At 43.0% G+C, this 19,457-nt stretch overlaps 2 non-coding genes across 2 annotated transcripts; both read right to left on the bottom strand.

Annotated features, from left to right (window-relative positions):
- Positions 1-8,136: 8,136 nt before the first annotated feature.
- TRNAS-AGA (transfer RNA serine (anticodon AGA)) lies at positions 8,137-8,218 on the bottom strand. Its single transcript has one exon. It is a non-coding gene; the product is annotated as a tRNA-Ser (tRNA).
- A 5,592-nt stretch (positions 8,219-13,810) lies between these two features.
- On the bottom strand, positions 13,811-13,900 carry TRNAR-UCU (transfer RNA arginine (anticodon UCU)). The gene is given in 2 exon segments: positions 13,811-13,846; positions 13,864-13,900. It is a non-coding gene; the product is annotated as a tRNA-Arg (tRNA).
- Between the last annotated feature and the right edge of the window lie 5,557 nt (positions 13,901-19,457).

The raw sequence follows: 19,457 nt of genomic DNA, 5'->3' as shown, positions 1-19,457 counted from the left end.
GACAAAGGTAAAACCGAGGTGACGTTTGGACGCCTTCCGAGCGCAGACCCAGCTCAGAGGAAGTATCACACTGTTTGCTGAACAAACCAACTAATAAAACGCGCTGCCTTGGAGCCCACCCGAGTCAATAGCGACTCGACCGGACAGGGTAGAGCTGGCCCTGGGATTGCTGGATTTCTGAGACTGTAAGTCTTCAGGAAAGTCGGTCTCCCGCCGACAGGCTGGTGGTTTTGACTGCTTCCCTTGAGATTAGCAGCCCAACCCGTAACGAGGGGCAAAACCTTGATTAACACGGTGACCCAAGGAACCCTAGCCAGCCACACCTGAGTGCATGCCTGGGCATTCTCAGGAGTCTCCTCCTGTCTTGGCAGATTTGTGGGCTTTTGTCCTCTGCTCTCTTGGGGATATCCAGAGTCGCCATGCGTTATTTCATCACAGCTAAGAGTCTTTGAATCATCATTGAAATACTATTGATCAAAATACCAGATCTCTTCCTATGTCTTGTGTCTCCGAGGAGACATGAAGCTCGGCCTCGCAAGACGACGTGGGTCCGTGATGCGGAGCCCCTGCCAGGCCTCTTCCAGGAGCTGCTTTCCTGGAGCAAAACTCCTCTTGTTTCTGTGTTCTGACACTTAGCCTTCAGGAAGATGAGCTTGATCTTTCCTGGCAAAACGCCTCATGGTTGTTTGCATTTTCGAATGCTTTTTGCTGCTTTATGAATTTAAATTGGACTCTGTTGCTGTCCAGGTAGCCAATAACTTTGCCATATGTATGTATCTTAAGAAGTTGGTTGGTAGATATTTTCAGGGTATTGACTGGTAGTTTCCATCATTTTTAATCAATCTTCATTCGGCTGGACACACCTGCCTATGTCTTCTGTTAGTGTGTCACAGTGTATTGTCAGAGCCTACACTCTGAGAAAGACAGAGCCCTCCAAGAACCAGTTTGACCAGAATCTCAGCTTTGGGTGTGGGTGCAATTTGGGTCTCCTAATTTACAAGATTAAAGCCAATGAGTCATTGACTTCAATTAAAGGTAATGCTTTTAAATATTACTATTATTTTAAATAATAAAATTATTATAATTTTATTGGGAGTTCTTACGTATATCATAACATTCCATAGTAAAATCACATCAAGCATTATTGTACAATTGCTACTACAATCAGTTGCAAAACAATTTCTTTCACCTTCTCCTTGATATCCTCTTTATCAACCTTCCATTCTCTACCTTATATCCCAGAGAGCCTTGTTTATTTGCTTAGCCATGTCCTCCACCATCCAATATATCCATTCCCATACAATTCTCCTGTTTGCTCCCTAGGAAGGGGTTATAGAATCATCAAGGCTGTCAGCTCCCCCTCGCCACCTCCCTCCCTCCTCTCTTCCCCTGCCCTCAGGAAACCATTTCTCCTGTTTCTGTTTCTGAAGGGTTATCTATCTTGGCTTTCATGTATCAAACAATCTTAATGAACATATACAAGTCTAACATGATTGAAGAGGTAAAACTAATAAAAACCATAATAGTAAGGAGATGTTAAAGAACTAGAAGACAGTTCCATGTGTCACCAGTGCCATACAGCCCTCTGGATTCATCATCCCTTCCTTGTGGCCCTTCTGACAGGGACTGTTCAATTATCTGACAGGTGGTTTTGGGGTCTCCACTACATCCACATCCCTTCACATCAATTTGGTTGCTTGCTTTTGAAATTCTGTTACCTAATCCCATTCCCACTTCAGGTTCACACAGGCTGGTGTGCTTCTTCCATGTTGGCTTTGTTACTTCCCTGATAGATGGCTGCTTGCTTAACTCCAAGCTGTCAAGACCGCAGACACTATATCTTTTACAAGTTGGGCACCATCAGCTTTCTTCACATTTGCTTATGCACCCATTTGTCTTCAGCGATCATGTCAGTGAGGTGAGTATCATCCAATGCCACATAATTAGAACAAACCACCCTTGTAATTAGTTAAGGGTTAAGTAGAATCCCAAAGTCCATTTGCTTCCTTATTGTATTTACATACATAAATACATATATATACACACCTATATATATATACTTTCTTCTTCCTATTTTCCTCCTTTTTTTCTTTCATATTGCCCCACTATCATTCTTACCCATCGTTCATTTCTCACAATTCCTCTCAGATACAATTTGGTTAATCAAGCATGACCAGAAAAGTTACACTACACTCTCTTCGGGCATCCATTTTACATCCCTTACTTCTGCTCACCATCATTTGTCCAATGCTCCCTCCCCTCAACCCTGGGTCCCACAGCTGTCTCCATGGGATTGCCTATCCTACCTATCTGTATAAATAAAGAAGAAAGAGAGAGAGAGAGAGACAGAGAGAGAGAGAGAGAGAGAGAGAGAGAGAGAGAGAGAGAGAGAGAGAGAGAGAGAACCATACAAATAGTCCCAAGTCTAACAGGGATCCTGACACAGAGTAGATGATTATTTCTCTTCTAAATAATGAGCTGACCCTGTTGTAATATTTTCCTTTCAGGGTTTCATAACACAGGACCGCTTACCTAACTACACATGCACCCTTCAGTATTCCTGTCTGAAGGGGCTCATCCTCAAAGTCCCCATTACTATCCCAGCAGTCAGGGATAGAAACATCTGTTGCCATTCTCAGCCCTCCCCTCCCACCCCCCCACCCCCCCGCCACACACAGTTATACCTTTAGACTTTCAATATGGCCCCCTTGTGAGTAACTCCCAGCCAATTTAGATGAAGTGCTGCCCAACCCCAATCAGCAGTCTACAATCAAGATTCCTGGGGGACTTGGTGGCTTCAGTCCCATCACTGGTCTGTTGCACTCCACTCTTGCTTGATCCCACGAGTGAGGGTCAGACTGGCCACACTCTCTGAGCCCAGTCTTCAAGGCTTGTCCTCTGCAGTGCTGTCATCTGGGGAGAGGCAATCTTGTCTTGAGCTGTAGCCATCTCTGGGAATGAGCTGCTCCACACAGGAGGATCACCCTCAAGGTTGGGCCCACAGGAATGAGGCCTGCTTTTGAGCTCCCTTTCCTGTGGAGATGTAAACAAGATCTTACCTTTGGGTGGGTTAGTAGTTCCCTAACCCTCTCCCCACCCCACCCTCATTTTACTTCCCCCATCCCTCTGTGGACCTAAAAGGCAACTGGGGGGAGGGGAATGCCTTTCTGCTGTCTGCATTTGTTTTTGATGGTGTGAGAATCATTGTTTTATTTCTGCCTTTTGTCATAATATCTAGTCCTCAGTCCAGGAATTGTGTGCTTTTTCCTTGGTGCCTGCTCTGCTGTTTGAGCTTACCTCAGCGGACTTACGCTGTACTTGACCTTTTGTGCTTGGCTAACTTCACTCAGCATAATATCCTCCAACTCTTTCCGCTAAATGAGGTCTTTCATGATTATTTCACTACTATTTTTTAGGGATGCATAGTAGTCCATTATGTGTATATACCAGATATTTTTAATCCATTCATCTATTGATGGAAATTTAGACTGTATCCAATTTTTATGATTGTGAACTGCACAACTATGAACAGTGGAGGGAAGACTTCGGGTCGTGGTCTGTTTATTATTTTTTATGGGTATATGTCCAGTAGTGGAATTGCTGGGTCGTAAGGTAACTCAATTTCCATCTGTTTTAGGTATCACCAAATCTCTTTCCACATTGGCTGCACATGTCTACAATACCACCAGCAGTGAATGAGAGTTCCTAGATCAACACAACCCCTGTACCATTTGTTTTGTTTGTTTGTTTTTTGAATTGGGCTATTTTGTGGGTGTTCAGTGGTGCCTCATAGTTGTTTTGATTTGCATATACCGGTGGGAACGTTTTCTCATATATTTACTGGCCATTCAGGTTTCCTCCCTTGTAAATCTTCTGTTCAAGACTTTGGCCCAATCTCCTCAATGGGCTATTCATTTTTTCCCCAAGTAAGCTTGCAGGAATCTGTAGCTTTTAGTAATAAGCCCTTTGTCTGACATGTCATTAGTAAATATCTTTTCCCAGTCTGTGGGCTCTCTAAGTACTCTCTCTTGCTGGTGTCTTTAGATGCACACAGTGTTTTATCTGTAGTATGTCCCATTCATCTATCTTAACTTTTTCTAGGTGTGTATTGTTCTTATTTCTGATAGCCCATGTAGTCCCTATGCTAAGGTTCTTAGCTTTGTCCCAATTTCTCATTGATGATCCTGATAGTTTGGGGGTTTACTTCGAGGTCTGTTATCTACCTTCAATTTCTTCTTGCGTAAGGCTTGAGGTAAGGATGTTCCTTGATTCTTCTGTAAGTTGATATCCAGATTTTGAGCATCATTTGTTAAAAGGGGCATCCACTTTCCCTTAGATATTTTTGGGGCCTTTATCAAGGAGCAGTTGTGTGTATGCTGCTATTTTTATTACTGGATTTTCTGTTTGCCCTTTGGTATGAGTGTCTATAATTATACCAGTACCAGGCTAATTGGACAACAGAGGCTGAATGATATGTTTTAAATTCAAGTAATGCAAGCCCACTCACTTTAATCTTGTTCTTGAGGAGTTCTTTGTCAATTCTGGGCTAGTCCCCTTTCCATATGAAATACATAGTCAGTTCCTCGAAAAAAATATGCAGGTATTTGTATAGGATTGCATTGAATTTATATAGTGCCTTTGGTAGGATTGACATCTTTACAATATTGAGTCTTCCAATCCATTAGCATGGTGTATTCCTCCATTTGTGAAGGTCTCTTTGGTTTCTTGTAAAAAGGTCCTGCAGCTTTCCTCACACAGATTTTTTTTTTGGTTAGGAATATGCCTAGATATTTCTATTTATGCTTGTGAAGGGTCCTACCTTCCTGACCTCTTTTTCTGGAATCCCACCAATTGTATACAGCAATTCAATTGACTTCTGCTTGTTGATCTTGTATCCTGCCACCTGATCATATTCTTGTATTGTTCTAGCATTCCTATTGTGGAGCCTTTCAAGTTCACTCTATATAAAATCATATAATCTGCGAATCATGATAATTGTACTTCTTCTTTCCCCAGACATATACTTTGATATTCTTCCATAGTCTTATATTATTAGGTAGGATCTCCAGGATGATGTTGAATAAAGTAGGGACAAGGGGGCACCTTACCTGGTCACTTTTTTAAATGGGGGTGTTTTTGTCTTTCCCCCATTGATTGTAATGCTGGCTGTTGGTTTTTCATTTTTAGCTTTTATTATATTGAAGTAATTTCCTTCCAATCCTATCTTCTTAAGTAGTGTTTTAAGTAGGAATGGGTGTTGAATGTTGTCAAATGCTTTTTCTGCCTCTATTGATATTTTTTTTGTTCTTGTTGTTGTCGAGTCGTTTCTTTATTGAGAGGGAATGTCCATTTTAATCTTCCTGGACTGGTTTTTAAATTTTTTTCTTTTTCTTAGTGCTGTTGCTCTTGCTGCTAGCAGCCTCTATTGATATTATTATGTGGTTTGTGTTCCTTTTCTTGTTAATATGGTGGACAATGTTGATGGGTTTTCAGATGTTGAACCATTGCTGCATCACTGGTATGACACGCAGTTGGCCAGATGGATTATTCTTCTTATATACTTTTGTGTTCTATTGGCCCCGATTTTGTTAGGGATTTTTGAACATGTTCATTACAGATATCAGCCTGTAGTTCTGTAGTCTAGTAGAATCCTTGCCCAGTTTGGGGCATCAGTGTGATACTGTCCTCATAGAATGTATTAGAAAGTTTACCATCCTTTTCTATGTTCTGGAAGAGCTTGCAGGTAATACTTCTTAAAGAATAATGTGCAGGCAGTTAAAAATGTTGCCTTTGGAGTCCTGTGTGGTTGGCAAAGAAGACTGAATATACCCTGAAGAGTGAACATATCTGTCTGGGAAGAAGCACAGTCAGAATACGCCTTAGAAGCGAGGATGATGACACGGTGTCTCATGTACTTTAGATATGGTCTCAGGAGGGGCAAGTTCTTGAAGGAGGACATCGTGCTTGGTAAAGCAGATGATCAGTGGCAAAGAGACAGACCCTCAACAAGCTGAATGGAGACAGCAGCTCCAGGAAGAGGTTCCACCATAGCAATGATGGTGTGGGTGGTTCACGACTGGGAAATGTTTTATTCTGTTCTACAATAAGGTTGCTGAGTTAGAACTGTTTAGGCATCTCCTAACAACAACAGCAGGTTGTCGCTTCTTAAACAGTGTTATCTCAAACACACAATAAAGGGCATAGAAGAGAGGAAAGAGGAATCAACTGGAAGACTTTTCCATGTAGGAAGCCTGGAGCGCAGTTCCTAAGGATGTATACGATTTCACAACATGAAGACACTTGGAGCAAGAGACACCAGCACTAAAGACCATTCTCAATCTCTACAGTTGGAAGACCCTACCTTGGCTTTCCTAAAGCAAGCCAAGCAATAATGATGAACACTATTCATGGATAAAAAAGATAAGATAAACTGATGCCTACAGGAGACATAGAGACCTCTTGCCTTCTATTGCCCAGAAATAATCCGTGCCCACAGTACTAGAGTAGGAGCTGCCCACAAAGGTGTTCCGGGGGTTGCACGCAGGGTGCTTGGGCAGACACTCTGAGGATGTTAACACGCAGAAGTAGTGAGTTTCATATCTGGTTGGTAACTGATTCTGATTCAAACACACCACACAGCCGGGAGACTTATATCCTGTAGAGAATGCCCCACTTCCCTTGTTTCAATTTTCTATCAACTCAATCTTATCCTACCTTTCATGCTCTAGGACTGTGATGTACAACACTCTAACCACATGCCACACGGGGTATCCACACTTAAATGAGATTAGTTCCTCTTGTCATATGTGCTATGTATAAATATCCAGAGTTTGATGATCTTGTACAAAAGAAGGGAAAATGTATATATCTCACTGCCAATTTTTCAATCCACTTACATGTTAAAGGAGTAATATTTAACATATCCTGGGTGAAATACAGGCTATTATTAAAGGAAATCATGCCTGGTGACCAGAAGAGTTTTGATTATGTATGTGGAGTGCATATATTTTTATTGACAGGCACTGGTGATTGCTTCTCTGAAGAGCAAACTGACTGCTGGGAGGGAAATGAGGCACAGGAGGGGCCCATTTTCTCAATGATGGCTCTTTTACAGTCACTGCAACTCCGCTCTTTATAGTCGGTCCACCAATACCTTGTTTTCAGTTTCATTTCTCTTGTCTACTAGTCACCTCAGCAGTTTGAAAAGTCAGGGGTGAACATTCCCTCTAGAATCCTGACAGCAGTCCTCAGAAGCCAGATCACTCAAATAGTTCCTCCAGAGAGAGCAAATCCGGAGCGTGATCACTCCAGAAGCAGGAGCTCTGGTCCCACTCTTTGAGCCTAATTTCCCATGGATTCTGCCAAAAGGAAGCATTGACAACAGAGGGCCTCCCACTTATGCTACCACCAAAACTGCCAGCCAGTTCACTGCCAGCAAGTCCGTTCTGACTTATGGAGACCCTGAGACCTTAACTCTTCTGAGACTGTTGGTCTCTGGTGGACTAGAAAGTCCCCACATCCCACCTCCCAACCGTACCCTCCCAAAAAACACCTCTGTGTTTTTTGTGCGGCACACATTCACAATTCTGAAATTAGAAATTATTTCACAGCAGCATCTTACTATTTCACTCGTTTTGATTTATATTAGATTGTTTTATAATAGATTATTTTATTATATTAGATAGAATTATACTAAAATTTTTTTCTCCAAGGCAGACGCACCAGCAGTTATTTATGGAAGAAAGAGGGGCAATGATGAAAAGATTTGCAAAGGAGGAACAAGTTCATCCTCAGTAAGGAGTCAAGCATTTCTTTGTCAGCCCTGCCACTTCTGCCTTATTAATTCAACAGTTTATTGGAACACAGATCCATGGCTGGTCCTGCGCCCAGAATGAGTCCAAGTCACAGCTCATTTTCAGTCCCTCTTGCTTTCCCCATCACCTGGGATCCCAGGACACAGACTTTACTACTTATTCATCCTCAACTTATTTATGTCTCTCAGCGGACGTATATGACTGGAAAAGGCGCCCAACGAGCGCTGATTTCTTGGAGATGCAAACATCCTTACCAAGATTTTCCTTTAGATGTAAGAAGAAACAATGGGTCTGTAAACTGTCTTTCCAAAGAAGAGAGCCTCGTAGTCGGCAGGATTCGAACCTGCGCGGGGAAACCCCAATGGATTTCTAGTCCATCGCCTTAACCACTCGGCCACGACTACACGCAGATGATTTATGCTTGCTACCATTAAGTAGCTCTGGTGAAGATGATAGTAGCTTATCCTTAGATATTATTTAGACGTGGCTACCTCAAATGGGTTCTTAATAGTTGATCTTCACTTTTGAGAGGTTTTCTGACTCAGTTTCTTTGGGAGGGCTGGGGGAAGGGCGGAGAGAAAAACTAAAGGGGCCGTTTCCAAAGACCACCTGCATGTCTGCTGGGCTCATTTGCTTGCTTGTTTGGAATAGTAATTGGCAATTGCTCGTATTTCCCCAACAACAGGAGATTTACAAAATTACACAGAGCCAAATCGTATCTACTGATGAGCAGGAGGTGGTGTTGGCAAATACAGCAGAGACATTTCCTGTTGGGAAAATCAGAAAGCACCGATTGTGCGAACTGCCCCCCATTGGAGTCTGCGACCCGCCTCCGCCCGCGCGGCGCCTGCTTCCCGGGCTCTCGGGGACTTCGGTGGCTCCTGCGCAGCCTCACGGACGATTCTGGGAAAGAAAATAGTGGGGTTGCCTACATTCGTTTGGTCTGCGTCTGAAAGAAAGAAAGATGAGAAGACGGGAGAGAAAGCCCAGGTAAGAAAGGGGGAGAGGAGAAACGTGCGGGAACGCTAAGCCCGGCCGCGTTTTGTCCTGGCGTTTCTTGCTGGCTCACCGCCCTCCTCTAGCTCAAGGCTAGATAACATCAGCAAACAAGCTTCACATCCTTTATCTCCCCCTCCATTACATAACTCGCCGCAACTCTGCAAATTCTTAGCCGATTACACCTCTAGTACAGGTAGCATAAGGTGCAAACCATATTGTAAACAATTTTGCTATTCCTGATAGCAGAATCTAGAACAAGACCAATTTTCAATACATTAAATGTGTGACAGACACTGCACCCATGTAAGTCTTTCTCCAGATCTCTAATAGCTCTGGTTATTATATACCCTAAAGAAGGCTGGCAGAAAACCATGCCACTATTTACAAACCTAGGTCTGGGGGTGCTGCTAGAACCTAGTAAGCATGCATCATGTGGCGACAAGAACGTAAATGGTCATATAGCCAGAGAGTCAAGAACGTAAATGGTCATATAGCCAGAGAGTCTCATGATTCCCTGGATTTGCTCAGACACACTAAAGGATAAGATCAGGAATCCATTGTACATGGAAAGAGGTTCCTCCAGGATAAGAAACACGCAGGGCCAAGAGATATAATCTAAGTCAACTGCATAAGCATGTATTCCAGACCAGTGTTGTCAGTCAAGATGTGTCCCCCGTTTCTCTGTCTCAATTCAAAACTGCTCCTTCAAGTAAGTCCTTATGGCAGTGGTTCTCAACCTTCCTAATGCCGCGACCCTTTCATAAGTTCATCATGTTGTGGTGACTCCCCAACCATACCATTATTTTCGTTGCTACTTCACAACTGAAATTTTGCTGCTGTTATGAATCGTCATGTAAATATCTGATATGCAGGGTATATTTTCATTGTTACAAATTAAACCTAATTAAAGCATAGTGATTAATAACAAAAAATATAATTATACATTGTGAAATATTTCTTTCTAATTACAAATAAATGAATTTTTGTCTTGAAGCATGGTGTAGCGGGTGACAATCTTCATGCCAGGTACCCAAAAGCTATTATTAAAAGCTCGATAGCTATTATTTACAGGGATGGATTTCAGTACTTTCAGTCTGCTGTGTCAGGATGGCCGACTGGACTAAGGTGCCAGACTTAAGCTTTCACTACCCATTAATGTGCTTTCTGGTCTCCAGGTGAAGCCTTTTCATATCCCAATTCTGATGAACTTATTTTTCTACTTCTGCCTGGCTTGAGAAAAGTTCCCCTTCTGAGTTCATAACATCCGAAGTTTCTTCCATCACCCTTTCTCCACCGCAAATGCTCTCATTGAACCAAACACAGCCTCTCTTTTTGGCCACATCACAGAGTATTATTCCCGCTCAACTCAGCTTCCTTCCAACTCCCAATGCACTGATGTCATAGTCGACTCCGAAACTACATTCAGAGTGGGTTCTACCCTCTCCTAGAAGGTGGCATTGAGTGGGTTTGCACTTGGAGACAGAGGGTTTGGAGTTTGCCTTGGAAAAATTACGGTGGCATGCTACTGGCATCTAGTGGGTGGATAACAGGGTTGCAGCTAACCACCCTTGCGGGCTACTGAGAAGAATCAGAGCAGAAATGCTGAGAAATCCTGGACTAGAAGCAACCCTTCTCCTTGCCTTAGAATCACTATGGGAGTAGTTTATTTGATTGGTTTGATGGCGTTAACCAGTTGTAAACGTGGTGGTTTAAGACAACACCAATGAATTCTCTTACATCCTGGAAATCAGCAGCTTGTGATGGAAGCGTCATCAAGACTGCATTCCTCCAGGGACTTCAGGGAGACCATTGCTTTCCTTGGACTTCCCAGCTTCTGGAGACACGTGTATTCCTTTTAGTCACATGACTCCAACGCGAATCGCTCCAGCTCCAGGTTCCATCTTCACATCTCCTCTCTCTCTCTCTCTCTCTCTCTCTCTCTCTCTCTCTCTCTCTCTCTCTCTCTTTGACCTCTGCAATCCTTGTGATTGCATTGGGCCCCCTGCATAATTAAAATGGCCTCCTCCATCTCCTAGCCTTACCTTGATCAGTAAAATCCCTTTTAACCATAGAGGGTGCTATGTATTGTCAGTTACTTAAGGTGAGGGGATGACCCTTATTCAGCCTAGCTTATCAGTTTGTCCCCCTCTTTCCTAACCTGGAGAAGGTAAGAGTTTTGCGTGCACTACTCACTCTTCTTACCAGAATGTAGTCGTTTTCTCAGTTCCTTCTCTAACTAATTGTTTTTAGAGTCTTTCATCTCCTAAGGAAGGCAGTCCAAATATCATAACAACTGACTCTCAGCTAAGTTCAAACTCACGGTTCACCTAGGAAAATGAGGCTGCTCTCAAAGATTTATAAGATTGGAGTCTTTATACAGGCTCTCAGAAATTCACAGGGGCAGTTCTACCCTGTTCATTGACTCAATCTGTTTACCATGTTTACTATTGGTCCAGTTGTGAGGATTTTACATTGAATTGTAACCCACACTAACAGCTGCAATCTTGATCTTTATCAACAAGTGTACTAGTTACATAATCCAGTGCCAATTTGGGATTTGAGAGGATTACATGTGAAATGGTGCGGCCTGGCTTGTCAATCGAGATATAACACATGAGGTCCCTGCATGGGCATGGCCTTCTCTGGAGAATTTTGGGAATGTCCTGGATTTCCTCCTTGGAAGCAGGAGAGACTCTCTTCCCGCTCACTCCCTGAGGAACCCTCTACTGAAGAGACACAAGGCACTATGCTGATAGACTCCTTGCCCTGGGAACTGGGGAAGCCAAGTGGAGACCCCTGCCCGCACTGAGATGCTTACAACAACACTGCATTCAAAGACTTTTTACCCACTGGTCTGTGATTGTCCTGGGCTCGGCATCATTACATATGTTTTGTGAGTCTGGAGAGTATTTATAGATTGGTATGAGACATATAAGCTACTATCGGACTTATGGACTTGATCGGGACTGGGTTGGGATGTCTTCTCAATATTCAATTACTCTTGTATATAAAACTCTCTTTTATACACAATAAGTTTCTATGGATTTGTTTCTCTAGTTTACCCAGACTAACACAGCAAGTTTGGAGTTAAGCAAAAATATATATCATTTCTGAAATTAAAATTAGATTACCTGGAGTTCTCTATTCCGTGAAAACACCTTTCTTTCCAAAATAAAAATAAATAATTATATTATAAAGTGAAAATCCTGAGTATGATATGTGAATGGAGTGTGAATAAAACAGTTAAAAATGAAATAAAAATTTTAAAGTTTGACAGCCTCAGACGGGGAAGAAGGAAGACCTGAGAGATTTTATTACCTATCAATTCTCCCTATAAGAAATACTGCAGGAAGTGCTCCAGATTAAATGAATAACATTGCAGAAGGAACTTGAATTGGCAAGAAGAGATAAAAATCACTGGGCATTGAAATATATAGGTCAATATGAAAAATTACTCTTTCATTCTTTAAATCTGTTTATAAAAACCAACCATCTGAAGCCAAAATAATAATTAATTTGTTCAGTGATGTTCATGACCTATGAAAATAAACGGCAGGGCCTAATAAAGCAATAGAGGATAGGGTTACATGGAGTTCTCCTGTTGAAACATTGTTGTGAGCTGCCATCTAGGGGGTTCAGACCCACAGGGACCCAATCCACACAGCAGAACAAACATGGCACGGTTCTGCGCCCTCCTTGCCATCAGTCCTGTGCCTGAGCCCCTCGGTGCAGCCATCCTGTCAATACATCTCCTTGAGGCCCTTTCTCCTCCTTGCTGCTGCCCACCTGGGAGAAAGAAGCCACTGAGAATGTTAGGCACAGCCTCGAAACTGCAGTGATGATATTTTCACATTACACCTGAAGTGACCATGTTAATTGAAAGTAAACTCTACTAAGTTCAAAATATATATTGTAAACATAAAACATGTTTTAAACATAGGTTGAAACAAGGAGTGAAAAAGTTAACATTATCTTAAAACCACTCATTTAAGCCCCTCAACTCCAAAAAAGGACGGAAAAAAGAAACAAAAGGACATAGAGGAAAGATGAAAAATAGAAATAGAGCACAAATAATAAATTGATACACTTCAGTTCAGTCAAAACAACTGTGTTATTGTGAAAAACTGAAACACCAATTACATAACAGAAGTGATCAGATGAAATGAGAAAAGACTGGTTAGCTGAAGCTATATTTTGTAATAAATATTCAGGAAGCTTCACAACCTACTCAAAATTAGGCGTTAATGGGAAAATTAAGGAAGAAGTGGTCTATGGAGCTTCTTTAACTTTGTCCAGTTGACCCCTTTCCACCTGAGGCTTAGGAAAAAGAGCATGCGCTGTCAGTGATGCCTGGTATTCATTGTATGTTTGGTTTGGAATTAATTTTTGGTCCTTGAACGTTCAGAAACATTTTACTGTTGTGAATTTTTTCGTGACTCTCACTATCAATGGAGTTGCAACACACAGTTGAAGACATTTTTGGCTCTCAGATAGGGGAGCTTTTACTGATCTTTGTTTCAGGTCAAAATAATTCGTAGAGATCCTCATCCACAAGACTTCATTTTTAATCAAATTAAATTAGTGTTCTTAGAGGTGGGAATTTGGAGCTTACAATAAGCGCTTATTGGGTTTGACCAGGGGAGGGAAATCACAGGGTTAATGTCTTGATTTAACCAACCAAAAAATGTTTTGTTTTGTTTTGTTTAAGGAGATTCTTACAGACACATTTTTGACTCCTCAAGTAGGGGGCAGCAAAAATACAAAATCATTCTCCCCAAGGAATTTTTTCATACTAAACAATTACAATAATCATTTTCACACCTTTGTGTGTGCTTGTAATCTGTGTGTTACATGTTATGTGTTTGATTGCTCAACTCTTGTTATGCATAGAATGGTTCCTAAAGAAGCCCCACAAACTGAATTGAATTGCAGGGAGTCTTGTAAAGAAAGGGGATTCTCAACTGCCACTAAAGTGTCCTCCTGGAACAAAACACTTACGACTCTGGCGGGACTCGAACCCGCAACCTTTGAATCCCTCAATGAGAATAACTAGAAGTCCAATGCGCTATCCATTGCGCCACAGAGCCCAACTGAAACGCATATTTGGCTGCGGGCCTAAGGTTATTGGATACACATATTCAGTCCTTACTATGGGATGTAATCTATGACTTAAAGAAGTTTCTGGAATTTCTTGTCTCCAGGAATAACGAACATTTTGGGGTCTAAAGATTATTTAGGCGAACTCTGTCAATACTACACTGGAGACCTTTCGTTACACAAAACAGAATTCCAGGGACTCCCAGCGCGTGACGTTTTCAACAAGGAGCCGCATCCCCACGCCTTTTTCTCTCTCCGGACGTGGAAAGTGCTCACACCTGGGTCTGCGCTCCCGTCGTCGGCGACCCACTCCGTGCGGGCGGGATCTGCTCGGCGGGCTCGGGGAGCAAAGGGCTGGGATTCAGTTGCGCGGCGGGCTTCTTCCTGGGAGGACTGCGCTGGAGTCCAGGTGGCCTGGGACGTAGCCCAGATTTTAAACCTGGCCTGAGACGCTCTCCCTTTGCCGGGCTGTCGGTGGGACCCGGCCCTGAATCCCCGGCTCCGCCCGCCCCGTCCGGCGCTCCAGCGAGAGCGCGTCCCGGGAGCGTGGAAGCGCGCGGCGGTGACTGCGCGACAGGGGAGAGTGGTGGGGAGAAGGTGGGACCAGCCACGCAGCCACGTAGGTGATCGCCACTGACAGGTGGCCAGGTCGACGGCTTCAAGTGTGACGGGACGCCCACTTTCACGCGCGCCGCCCGCTCACACACTCCCCAGCAACAGGGAGGCGAGGGTGGGCGTGAGGCGGGCAGGGTCCGGGTCTCCGACTCGCCCAGCTCCGTGGTGCAAGGAGGAAAGAACCCGATGCGGAAACGATCTGCACAGATGAGCGGTACTCCAGCGTCATCGAGTGCGTACCGACTGGATGCGACCCTCTAGCACTGGGGAGAAGCGTTGCCCTCAGTTTCCAGAGACTGTAACTAATCTGCACCCAAAGTCGTTTGGGAGCCACCTTGATGGCAGTGCGTTTGGAGTTGGAGGCGAGTTGAGGTGAGCGGGAACAGATAAGAGAAACAAAAGGACCAAGGGGAAAGATGATCAATAGAAATAGAAAATAAATAGCACATTGATACACTTCAGTTCAGTCATCAACAACTGTGGCATCGTGAAAAACTAAAATGATAATTACATAACAAGTGAGCCCATGAAAGGAGAAAAGACTCGTTGGCTGGAGGTCTATTTGGTAAAATACATATTCAGGAAGCTTCGCAGCATACTCAGAATTAGGCGCCAATTGAGAAAATTAACAAAGTACCCTGCGGGGTTTCTTTAACTTTTTGCACTTGTCCCCCTTTCTCCTGAACCTTAGTAAAAAGAGCATGCGCTGCCAGTGACGCCTGGGATTCATTTTTTTACATACATATTGAAAAAGTTTATATTTAGCATTAGCCAGCTGGGCTCACTTTAGATGATTTCAATTTTGTTGGCAACACCTAAAGCGTCAGAGTCAGGAGCCTGTGTCTGACACATGCCTTCTTCTCCCCGTCAGGCCTGATCAAGGTGTTGACCTTTGCTATGTCAATGTCATAGAGCTTCTTCCCAGCCTGTTTGATCTAGTGTTTGTTGACTTTGACATCCACAAGGAACACAAGTGTGTCGTTATCTTCGATCTTCTTCATGGAAGACACTGTGGTCAAGGGGAACTTGATGATGGCATAATGGTCCAGCTTATTTCTCCTAGGGGCGCTCTTCTGAGGGTATTTGGGCTGCCTTCTTAGTCACAAGGTCTTGGACCGCCGGAAGGTGGGTGACTTGCGGATCTTCTTTTTGCAGCTTTCTTGGCTTTTAAAGCCTTTGCTTTGGCTTCCTTTTTGGGAGGGACAGGAGCTTTCTGCTTCGCCGTGGCGCCATCTTCGTGACAAGGATGCCTGGCATTCATTTTGGGTTTGAATTAATTTTTGGTTCTTGAGCACTCAGAAACATTTTACTGTTGTGAATGTTTTCATGACCCTCACAATCATTGGGGTTGCAAACCGCAAGTGAAGACACTTTTCTGCTCTCGAATAGTACAGATAGGGGGAATGGCGTCTGTTACTGATATTTGTTTTGGATCAAAATAATTTGTAAACATCCTGATCCACAATATTTCATTTTTAAGCAAATGAAATGTGTGTTCTTAGAGGTGGGAATTTCGAGCTTCCAACGAGCGCTTGTTGGGTTTGACAGGGAGAGAGACAGGGTAGAGTTAGGGTCCTGAGTTTAACCAACCAAAAAATATTCTGTTTCGTTTTGTTTAAGTGGATTCTTACAGGGACATTTTTGAATCCTCAAAATCCAGCAAAACACAAAACTGATGTCCCCAAGGACATTTTTCCATACTAAACAATTACAATAATTTTTCTCACACTCTTCTGTGTGCTGGTACTCTTTCTCTTGAATGTTATTTATTTGATTAAATAATTATTAATATTCGTAAGACTGTTCCTAAAGAAACCTCACAAACAGAATTGAATTGCAGCGAGTCTTGTACAGAGAGGAGATTCTGAGCTGCCACTAAAGCGTCCTTCAGGTGCAAAAAACCCTTCACTCTGGCAGGACTTGAACCTGCAACCTGTGATTCCCTTATAGAGATGAGCTAGAAGCCCAATGCGCTATGCATTGCGAAACAGAGCCCAGATGTAGCCACACTTGGCTGGAGTCCTAAGGTGATTGGATACATATCAGTTCTTTTTCTGGGCCTTCTTGTCACCATGAAATAAAGAATATTTCGGGGCCTAAAGATCATTTAGTTTGAAACTATCAAGCCTACTTTTTGTTACAAAATTCTCACAACTATAAATTTCTATGATTTTGTTACTCTAGTCAACCTGAGGGAACACAGCAGCATCTCAAAACCACGAAAGACCTGCCTTTCTGCCCTCTTAAAGAGTTACAGTCTCAGACACCCACAGGGGCTCCTCTGTGAAGCCCTGTGGAGTCGCCATGAGTCAGAACTGACTTGATGGCAGTGAGTTTGGAACTTTGTAGAACAACCAAGAAGGGCTGCCGAGAAAGGGATGCATGCACTGCATGAGGGAAAGTTTTATGTCCTTGTTTTGCAAGAAGAGAGCCCTGGAGAGCAGAGAAGATATTTAGAACCAACTGCAGACACCGATGTGGCCCCGCCCTAAAAAGGAGTATGTGGTTTCTAGCGGGCGGGGTGGGAGGGACTGCAGAGCACCCACAGAAAATGTAGGGGCACCTTCAAGTTGCACCTGTTGATGAAGGTAGGCAGGGTGGTTTTGATTGGGTCTATGATCTCTGATGTCCCCTTTTCCTCCTTGAGAAAAGATGTAAAGTTCTGTTTGATTTCTTTTTTCCCAAACACATCTCTTTTCGTTTTCTCGCTAAGAGAATTAATGGCTAGTTTTCTCCCTTGGGTGTACTAGAAACCAGCGTACTAAAGTTTATTTTCCCCCAGTGGTCCTTTTATTGCAACAATCTCTTTGGGGAAAAAAATCATGTGTCTAAAATTGAGCAGCATTACAGACAGTAGACCTGAGGTCTCTAAGCCTCGCTTTCAATTCTTATATGAGGACTAAAATGAGCCGCCTGACTGGGTTTTAACATTAAGTATAGGATAAAAATAAAGGTCTGTCTAAATAAGATAGTCTGGATGAACAATATGGAGGTGAAAAGAACAGGGCCAATAGTTCCGGGGGAATATGGGAAATGGGGAAGTGGGGAGAAAAGTAGTGTTGCTAACAAACCCAGGGACAAGGGAACAACAGTGATCCAAATTGGTGGCGAGGTGGGTGTAGGAGGCCTGATAGGGCATGATCAAGGGTAATGTAACCAAGAGGAATTACTGAAACCCAAATGAAGACTGTGTATGATAGTGGGACAAGAGGAAAGTCAAAGGAAATAGAGGAAAGAGCTAGGAGGCAGAGGGCATTTATAGAGGTCTAAGTAAAGTCATGTACATATGCAAATATATTTATATATTAGGCTGGGGAAATAGATCTCTGTGCATATATTTATAGGTTTAGTATCAATGTAGAAGAAGGATATTGGGCCTCCTCTCAAGTACCCCCTCAATGCAAGAATACTTTCTTCTTTTAAATTGGCATTCTATGATGCTCAGCATCCTGAAACACCCACTGAAGACAAAGCGGGTGAATAAGCAAATGTGGTGAAAAAAGCTGATGGTGCCCGGTTATCAAAGATATAGTGTCTGGGGTCCTAAAAGCTTGAAGGTAAACAAGCGACGATATAGCTCAGAAGCAACAAAGCCCACATGGAAGAAGTACACCAGCCTGTGTGATCAAGAGGTGTTGAAAGGATAAGGTATTAGTCATCATCAGAACAAAGAATTATATCATAGTGATTGATGGGGGGAGTGCGGAGTGGAGACCCAAAGCCCATTTGTAGGCCACTGAACATCCCCTTAAGAAAGGTTTCTGGGAGTAGAGGAGCAGTCAGTGTGCAATGTAGCAACGATGAAACATACAACTTTCTTCTAGTTCCTAAATGCTTCCTCCTCCCCCACTATCTTGATCCCAATTCTACCTTACAAATCTGGCTAGAGCAGAGGATGTACACTGGTACAGATAAGTACTGGACACCAGGAATCCAGGTCAGATGATCACTCAGGACCAGTGGTGTGAGTGGCGATACTTGGAGGGTGAAGGAAGGGTGGGTTGGAAAGGGGGAACTGATTACAAGGATCTACATGTGACCTCCTCCCTAGGGAATGGACAACAGAGGAGTGGGTGACGGGAGACATCGGACAGGGCAAGATATGTTAAAATAATAATTTATAAATTATCAAGGGTTCATGATGGAGTGGGGAGCAGGGAGGGAGGGAAAAATGAGGAGCTGATGCCAGGGGCTTAAATAGAGAGCAAATATTTTGAGAATGATGAGGGCAATGAATGTACAGATGTGCTTTACACAATTGGTGTATGCATGGATTGTGATAAGAGTTGTATGAGCCTTTAATAAAACTATTTTTAAAAAAAGGATAAATATAAAAGGTTAAATTCAGTGCTGGCATATAGAAGATCTCACCCAGTTTTTCTTGAGAAGAAATCAAAGCCCAGCACCCACGAACTTCTAAGTTTATTGACATTGGGTGCGGGAGACAGTGTGGGTTTGAGTACTTGACCACAAAACAAGAAACTATTTCAGGGATTTGCTTGGAAGGATGAATGAGTAGGTACAGACTAAACATTTCAACTAAAGAACTACTTAGCACCGTAGTTACTCTAAACTTTCTTGTATTATTACGTACCCTGTGTAATGGCTAGCACTCTGCACTCTGATCTGAGTTCAAGGCTACATGCACTTGTGATCTTTTTCCTCCAAGAAAATACTTTTGAGATCAAATTAACACAAAGGAAACCATAACAAAGTAAGCAACATAAACAAATAGAAAAACAAATTGCCCATGCCCTTTCATCAAACCCTGCATCACCAGCATCCGGTCACACAGGCAGCAGTAGAATTGATTAATGCCGTTCGTGTCATGCAGGAGGAAAGAAGAAGCACCGAAGTAAATGTAGGAGAATCGAACACAAATTCCACAAACAACCCCCTCCCTGGGGGGTGGACCACAGAGAAGTGGGTGAA

Source organism: Tenrec ecaudatus, chromosome 1 (genome assembly GCF_050624435.1).
Source record: "Tenrec ecaudatus isolate mTenEca1 chromosome 1, mTenEca1.hap1, whole genome shotgun sequence".
Lineage (NCBI taxonomy): Eukaryota > Metazoa > Chordata > Mammalia > Afrosoricida > Tenrecidae > Tenrec > Tenrec ecaudatus.
This window is presented reverse-complemented; position numbering and strand designations above follow the sequence as displayed.